The following is a 9,357-nucleotide window of genomic DNA, read 5'->3' on the forward strand; positions in this document are numbered from 1 at the left end:
AACCTTCGTTTGAGGAGTAGCTTTAGGTTTGGAAGGAGGTTGATCACAAACCTGTTTTCCCTTTCGAGTCTTGACTCTATGAGAGATGCTAGATATGAGCTCATCATCAGCAATGTCAATAGGATCAGCCAGACTATCCAGATCCACCACATCATTCACAGTAGGGCCTTCTTTAAGAGTTTCTTTAGAAGGAGTAGCAGGGACCTCTTCAGCTTTCTCTGTTTCAAGAATCTCAACATCTTTAGTTCCTGATGTTTCAACATCTTTAGCTTCAGATGTCTCAACATCTTTAGCACCAGAGATATCAACATTGTTACCTTCAGATGTTTCAACATCAACCTGATCTTTGCTAGCATCATCTTGATCGTCTCTGCTGTTCTCAGAGGCCGGAGCTTGGGCTAAAGGAACATATATTCCTTCTACCTTATGTCCTTCATTCAAGATTCTTGTGACAAGACCTGCGATCGCATTGTGAACATATGCCGAGCCCTCTTTACCCTGAGCAGAAAAGGTTTCTGGAACAGACCCACCAGTCGATTTTCTTGCATGCATCTTTCTTGGAAGACTACGAACAGGATCGGTAGCTGGAACAGTGTTCAATGGCACAACATTCAACACACCATCTTGATCACTCACCACATTTGGTGCCCTAGACCCTGATGCTGTTTCAGAGGGAGGAGACGATTTCTTTGAGGGAGAACTCTGAGACATGTTGAGAGAAAATGGAATGATGGAGAGAGGTTTGTGAATGCAGCGAATCAGAGAGGTAACGTGAATGCCGAAAATAGGTTTTGTGGGAATGGGAACCGTTTGGAGAAAGTGTAAAAGAGGGGGAAAATACACTTTAATATGTAATGATAACAAATATTTGGAGAGATGGATTCTGTTGGCCCCACACCCGGTTAATTGCTATAATTCTTCACAAAGACAAATGCCTAGCTTACTTCTTAGATTTTCAAATTGATTTGCATCCAAGGCTTTTGTGAAAATATCAGCCAGCTGAAGATTAGTAGCAACATGTTCCAAGGCAATTACTTTATCCTCAACAAGATCTCTAATGTAGTGGTGTCTAATATCAATGTGCTTGGTCCTGCTATGCTGAATAGGATTCTTTGAAATGTTAATGGCACTTAGGTTGTCACAATATAATGTCATGACATCTTGTGTGACATTGTATTCTGTTAACATTTGTTTCATCCAAACAAGCTGAGAACAGCTACTTCCTGCTGCAATGTATTCTGCCTCTGTAGTAGATAAAGATACACAATTTTGTTTCTTGCTGAACCATGAAATAAGATTATTCCCCAAGAAGAAACATCCTCCTGAAGTACTTTTTCTGTCATCAGCACTTCCAGCCCAATCTGCATCACAATATCCAGTGAGAATAGGTTCACACCCATGAGAGTAGAGCATTCCATACTCACAAGTACCATTAACATATTTCAGGATCCTCTTGACTTGGTTTATGTGACTGACCTTGGGATCTGCTTGATACCTAGCACACACCCCAACAGCAAAGGCAATATCAGGTCTACTAGCTGTAAGATACATCAGGCTTCCTATCATGCTTCTATATAAACTTTGATCAACATTAGTTCCCTTTTCATCTTTGGACAGTTTTAAGTGAGTAGGTGCTGGTGTTCTTTTGTGAGTAGCATTTTCCATTCCAAACTTTTTGACAATGTTTTTAGCATACTTGCTCTGAGAGAGAAAGATTGAGTCTTCCATCTGTTTAACTTGCAGCCCAAGGAAATAAGTTAATTCTCCAACTAGACTCATTTCAAATTTTGATTGCATCTGATCAACAAAGTGTCTAGTCATCTTGTCTGACATCTCACCAAACACAATATCATCCACATAGATTTGAGCAATCAGGATCTTTCCTCCTTCATCTTTAACAAAAAGAGTTTTATCTATCCCTCCTTTCCTGTACCCATTACTAGTAAGAAACTCAGTTAGTCTCTCATACCAAGCTCTAGGGGCTTGTTTCAGGCCATAAAGAGCTTTTCTTAGTTTGTACACATGGTCAGGATGGTTTGGATCAGCAAAACCTTTTGGTTGTTCCACATAAACTTCCTCGCTCAAGTATCCATTCAAGAAAGCACTCTTCACATCCATCTGGTATAGTTTGAATTTTAGAATACAAGCAACTCCTAGCAGTAATCTAATTGACTCAAGTCTAGCAACAGGAGCAAAGGTTTCATCAAAGTCAATTCCTTCAACTTGAGTGTATCCTTGAGCAACTAGCCTTGCTTTGTTTCTGATAATAGTTCCCAGTTCATCTGACTTGTTCTTGTAAACCCATTTTGTTCCAATGACATTAGTACCTTTAGGTCTTGGTACCAGCTCCCATACTTCATTCCTTTCAAACTGGCCTAGTTCTTCTTGCATAGCATTAATCCAGAACTCATCTGTCAATGCTTCCTTAACATTCTTAGGTTCAATTTTTGACACAAAACAAGAATTTGAAACTAGTTCTCTTGACCTTGTAGTAACTCCACTGTTGAGATTTCCTATAATAAGTTCATTAGGATGATCTTTTTGAACCCTTATAGATGGACCTTTGTTAGGAGGTTCAGCTTCAGACTCTGTGATAGTAGGACTGCAATCATCTTCTTTAGTAGATCCTTCAGCTGTAAATTTCCAGAATGTTCCGACATCTTTTGTGACATCTGCTTGATTGTGGACATCATCAACCACAACATTTATGGATTCCATTATTACTCTGGTTCTTGAGTTGAACACTCTATAGGCTCCACTGTTTGTAGAGTAGCCCAGAAAAATCCCTTCATCACTCTTGGAATCCATCTTCCTTCTGTGATCTCTATCAGCAAGAATGTAACACTTACTACCAAACACATGGAAGTATTTGACAGTGGGTTTTCTTCCCTTCCAGATTTCATATAGGGTGGTAGAGGTTCCTTTTCTTAAGGTAACTCTATTATGAACATAGCAAGCAGTATTCATGGCTTCAGCCCAGAAGTAGATAGGAAGTTTCTTAGCATGAATCATAGCTCTGGCTGATTCTTGAATAGTTCTATTTTTTCTTTCAACAACCCCATTTTGCTGTGGAGTAATAGGTGATGAAAATTCATGATGTATTCCTTCAGAGGAGCAGAAATCAGCAAATTTTTGATTCTCAAATTCCTTTCCATGATCACTTCTAATTCTCACAACACCATTTTCTTTTTCCCTTTGAATTCTATGACACGGATCTTTGAAAACATCAAACACATCTGACTTTTCTCTGATGAAGTTTATCCAAGTGTATCTGGAGTAGTCATCCACAACCACATAAGCATATTTCGTTCCTCCGAGACTCTCCATTTGCATTAGTCCCATCAAGTCCATATGAAGCAGTTCTAGAACCCTGGAAGTGGTCAGATGTCTAACCTTTGGATGTGACATCCTGGTTTGTTTTTCTACCTGACATTCACCGCATATTCTTCCTTCATCAATTTGTAGCTTAGGAATTCCTCTCACAGCTTCCAAAGAGACAATCCTTTTCATACCTCTTAGATGAAGATGGCCAAGTTTTTGGTGCCACAGCTTTGCTTCTTCTTCTTTAGAGCATACAGTTGAGTAGCTGGATTCATGAGACACCCACAAGTAGCAGTTATCTTTGGATCTGATTCCCCTCATTACTACTTCCTTTTCTTCATTAGTAACCACACACTCAGTTTTAGTGAAGTTAACTTGGTATCCTTGGTCACAGAGTTGACTGATGCTTATGAGATTAGCAGTCAGGCCCTTGACCAACAAAACACCCTCTAGATTTGGAACTCCTGAACAGTCAAGTTTTCCAACTCCTTTGATTTCTCCTTTAGCTCCATCACCAAAGGTTACATAGCTAGTAGAGTGATTTTTGATATCAACAAGCAGATTCTTGATTCCAGTCATGTGTCTGGAACATCCACTGTCAAAATACCAATCTTCTTTGGCTGATACTCTAAGAGATGTATGAGCTATTAAAGCCATATTTTTGGGTATCCATTGTTGCTTCTGGATGGGCATGATCTGCTTAGGTCTGTAGTATGGAGCTTGATCTGGGTATCCATATAATCTGAAGCAAAAGGGCTTAATGTGTCCAAATCTTCCACAGTAATGGCATCTCCATCTTTGAAATTTTCTCTTCATTTTACTTTTGTCTTGATGTTGAGTCGCATGTTTTGACATCGGGTTCAACATCTCAGTTTCAGGTTTAGCCCTATTACAATCTTGGGAATGTTTCTTTGTACCAACAAAGCCTATACCAGACATATCTCCTGAACTCTTTCCAATCTGCAGAATCTCCTCCAACATATCCGAGCCACTGTTCAACATTTTTACAGATTTTGACATCTGATCAAGTTTGGATTGTAGCATGATAATTTCACTGTTTAGTTCAGATATTGTTTTACTAAGTCCTTTGTTATCAGCCTCCAAATGAACTATGTATTTCTTCTGCTTTTCACCTTGTTGACAGACTTCAGCACTTCTGATACACAGCTTCCTATAGGAGGCTGCCAGTTCTTCAAAGGTTAGCTCATCTTCACTAGAGTCTTCATCAGAATTACAAACACCAGTAAGGGCTGTGACATGTTTGGCTGATTCTTCTTCAAAGTCACTCTCAGAATCTTCATCAGACCAGGAGACTGACAGTCCTTTCTTTTGTTTCTTGAGATAAGTAGGACATTCAGCTCTAATATGTCCATACCCTTCACATCCATGGCATTGAATTCCTTTGTTGTGATTGTATTTTTCTTCTGGTTTAGCTCTTCTGCCAGAGTCATAAGATCTACTAGTTTCAGATGAGATGTTCTTGACATTAGGTCTTGGCTTCTGATCCATTCTTCTCATAATTTTGTTAAATTGTTTACCAAGCATAGCTATAGATTCAGATAGATTTTCTTCTCTACTTTCCTCTGCTTCTTCTTGAGAGTTGGACACAAAAGCTATGCTTTTGTTCTTCTTTTCAGAATTGTCACTGATCCCCATCTCAAAGGTTTGAAGAGATCCAATTAACTCTTCTACCTTCATTTTGCTGATATCCTGTGCCTCTTCTATAGCTGTAACTTTCATATCAAATCTCTTAGGCAGGGATCTAAGGATTTTTCTCATCAGCTTTTCATCAGACATTTTTTCTCCCAAAGCTCCTGAGGTATTAGCAATATCAAGGATATTCATGTGAAAATCCTGAATACTTTCATCATCTTTCATCCTTGGAAGTACCTTCATGAGTGGTCTTGAGGGTATCCCAGACATCTTTGGCTAGTTCACAATGGTGTACTAGTCTGAATATATTCCTGTCAATTCCATTGAATAAAGCATTTAAAGCTTTAGAGTTGCCAAGCGCCAATGCCTCCTCATCTTTGTCCCATTCTTCCTCTGGTTTAAGAGTTTTCTTGCCATCTTTATCAGTAGTGACAGGATGTTCCCATCCTTTGTTTACAGCTCTCCATGCTTTACTATCCACGGATTTCAGAAAAGCCACCATGCGAGGCTTCCAATAATCATAATTGGAACCATCCAGAATGGGTGGTCTAATCACAAATCCACCACCTTCCTTGTCCATAGTACCAGAAAATACTGTCCCTAGATCTCACCCAGTAAACCAAACAGGCAGGGTGCCTGCTCTGATGCCAATTGAAATTCTGGAATCAGATACGTGATGTCGAAAAGGATGTCACGACATTACCTATTTGAACAATTCTATAATAATGAACAAGAAATAAAACAAATGACACAAGTGATTTGTTAACCCAGTTCGGTGCAATTACACCTACGTCTGGGGGCTACCAAGCCAGGGAGGAAGTCCACTATAAGTAGTATTAATTCAGAGTAATACACATCAAGACTACACCTTTCACTTAATATCTACCCAATGCAACTTCAATCTAAGCTACTTAGATCAGAGATCCTACTCGCTCCCCCTCAATCACAGCAGTGATGAATAACACTCAACAAATATGAAAAGAAGACACACTTCAAGGACACAACTTGATCTTGCTTAAAAGCTTCAATCAAGTACAATGGTACTCTTGCTTAAAAGCTTCAAGTACCTCTTACAACACAAACAAAAGCACCTAGACCAAGACAACCATCACGATGATTGTTTGGCTCACAAGAAAACTAGAACTTCAAAAACCCTAATCACAAAACAACTTCTATCACCCTTAAAAACTATTTTAGGGCTGCAGCTTCTTCAGTAATATATAGAGTCTTCAAAACGCAGCAGCTGGGCCTTGGATCCAAATTAGTCTTTAACCTAATTAAACTAATTTCCACAATTCAAGGAGCCAAAGATAATAGCAATCAAGTACGTTCTTGAAAAGTCCAATCAGATCATAATCTAATATTTCCAAGTAAGGCTCAGTCCAATATTTCCAAATAAAGCGCATATCGTAACAGATCACACCTACAGAATTAGTAACAGAATAATATGTAGCACCTACGGATGTCATGACATCGGCGTTGACATCAGGAAAAGGCCTGCACAAATAAAGGCTTCAATACATGTCATGACATCAGTTTTGACATGATAAAATCACAATGAGTTTTACCAAAAATTACAGCCAATCAACAACATCTACAATCTTCACCCATACTTGAAACCATGGTGATGCTAATTTACCCATCAACCACCCTACTGCTATTTACCATGGTGAATCATTATTCAACAACCTTGATCAAGTTCAAGTCACAATTGAATCTTTATTTTGCCGTTTGTGTCCACATGCTTCTAATCACCTTTTCATGCTTAGGTAATATAACAAGCCCACAAGCATGGTTATTCAATCATATTTGACTTTACTTGCTTTCAAATGCCTACTTGAAGGTCCCTATTTATATGTTTTGCATCCCTTTTGCCATATTCAAAGAATAACATCCAAGGGACTCACTAAAAGACTCATCTCTAGATATTTATGCTTCTTCTCCTAATGCGACTCACTAAAAGTAATACATCTATAATTGATGAACTTCAATCCTCCAGGTTACACTCCTAACATCTTATATCTCGTCCCACTTTTTGTATAGTAATTGATGACACAACCCTCAACTTTACCATCAACCTAAATTAGTTTGATTTGAGTAGTAGACAAAGCTTTAGCGACCTTCAAATAAGAGTAGTTTTCAAGTTTCCCAATATAAACTATCATATGTGTTTGGAAGTTCATTCTTATAAGTGAACACCTTCCAACCAGGTAAGTTGATTTAGCAATAACCTTACCTCATAAACTCAATGATAACTGAGCAACAACATGTGTTTTTATTCCTTGTATTATGCAAAGTTATTGAAATTCTACAAAACAACCTCAACATCCATCACACCTTGGCCTAAAATCCCATAGCTTATTCTTTTCCTGTAGTTCTTCATTGGTTGATGATGAATTAACAACAATATTAGATATTTCTAAAATATGTAAGCCTTATATTTTAGACCATTTAGCTATGATCACTTCATCATGTGAAATATTCAACACTCCATGTTCAACTCTACAACAATAGCCTAGATCATCAAGCATGCTTATGGATAACAAATTTTGTTTTAGATCTAGAATATACCTCAAGTTTTGGAGAATAAACTCAAGATCATTGAACATTTTAAGTATAATCAATTTAATACCATGAACCTTGTAAGCCTTATTGTCACCAAGGTGAACTGTTCCACCTTTTTGCGGCTTCAAAGTCTCAAAGTATTCTTTTCTTAGACACATGTGATAAGATAATCTTAAGTCCATGATCTAGTCTCCAAACTTGACACCAGTGGTGCACCAACACTCTCATAACTATTCTCATATGAGGTAACTAGAATACGGGAAAAACCATCATTGCCCTCCTCTTGAGACAATCCCTCATAATGTGACAATTTTGCTGACAAGTAAAGAATTTTACCCTTGACATGTAAAACCTCTTTGATTTGGACACCCCTCTATGCTCACTTCCTCCTCCTGAGACAGTCAAGCCTTCACCTCTATTAGGAATCTTCAAATCTTCCACCTTTTCAAATTATTTGGATCTCACAGCTGTCTGGACTTCATCTAAAGTAATAATACCTTCTTTACAATAGAAAAGAGCATACTTGAAGTGCACAAAGGATATATGTAATTAGCTCAACAAGAGTATAATTTTGTCCTCATCATCAATCTTCACCTAAATATTCTCAAGATAATAAATAACCTTGTGAAATTTTATCAACTACCCCAATATCGATTTGTTCTCTATGACTCAAAATGAGTAGAGTTCCTGTTTATATATGATGACTTGATCATATACAATAATTCAAGTTTTTCTCACATTAAAACAACAATATTCTCCTTGGACACTTCCCGTAGAAATCTATCTTTAAGGCATAATATAATGGCACTCCTGGTCTTATCTACCATCTTGATCTTCTCTGTTTGTGTTAGGCTCGCATGCATCGATGCTTCACCCTTCAATGCTTCAATACACTTATCTAGAGTTAAAATTAATTGCATCTTAAATTTATACAACTCAAAATTTTTGTCTCCATAAAAATTCTCAATCTCCTACTTACCCATGGTACTCACTTGTGAACAAAACTCCTTTGCCCCATAGAAGGCGCCACTTATTGTGAAAATATGATAGAATAATTCAAAGCACTTCATAAGAATTATTCAGAGTTTTATATACACAAATAAATTTTATTTGGGGGGGGGGGGGGGGGGGGGGGACGATAAAAACTAAAATAAATAAGCTGAAGAAACACATTAGCTTGCCAAAAGTGAAACAAATCTAAAACAAGATAGAAGAAGATAAAAGACGAGAAATACAATAACTTGTTTACGCAGTTTGAATAAACAATCTACTATGGGGTATAAGTTACTACAAGAGATAAAATTGGTTACAAGAAAATAGTCACAAAGTTCCCAAAAACAAACCTTATTTTCTACCTATGTGTTTCTCCAGTCTCTCAAACTCTCTATATATGAATCATACAAGCTCAATGTGTTTAGAAGTTTTTCCCAATCCCTTTAGATGCCTCAGAAGGTTTCCTATATTCCAAGAACACAATTATAAGAATTCCTACCCTTGCTTTTCTAAGTTTCCCATAGGATTTCCATCTTCACCCTCTATCTTTTAGACTATATTATGAATGTTGCTTTTGAAAGAGTGATAAAGATACATATTTATAACTACTGAAATCTAATAGATCCTTAACAAGCTCAAAATACAACTCATTCATTGTTAGAATAAAAATATTGTAAATATCTTATAATATCTTTTATATTAATTTAGAGTACATCTAAGTATCTATAATTTAAGATAAAAATATTTATAATATTTTATCATTAATGAATGGATCAACAATCCGAAACGACCAAGTTTGATACATATAAACTGCCCATATTAGAC

Source organism: Vicia villosa, linkage group LG4 (assembly GCF_029867415.1).
Source record: "Vicia villosa cultivar HV-30 ecotype Madison, WI linkage group LG4, Vvil1.0, whole genome shotgun sequence".
In the NCBI taxonomy this organism is placed as follows: Eukaryota; Viridiplantae; Streptophyta; class Magnoliopsida; order Fabales; family Fabaceae; genus Vicia; species Vicia villosa.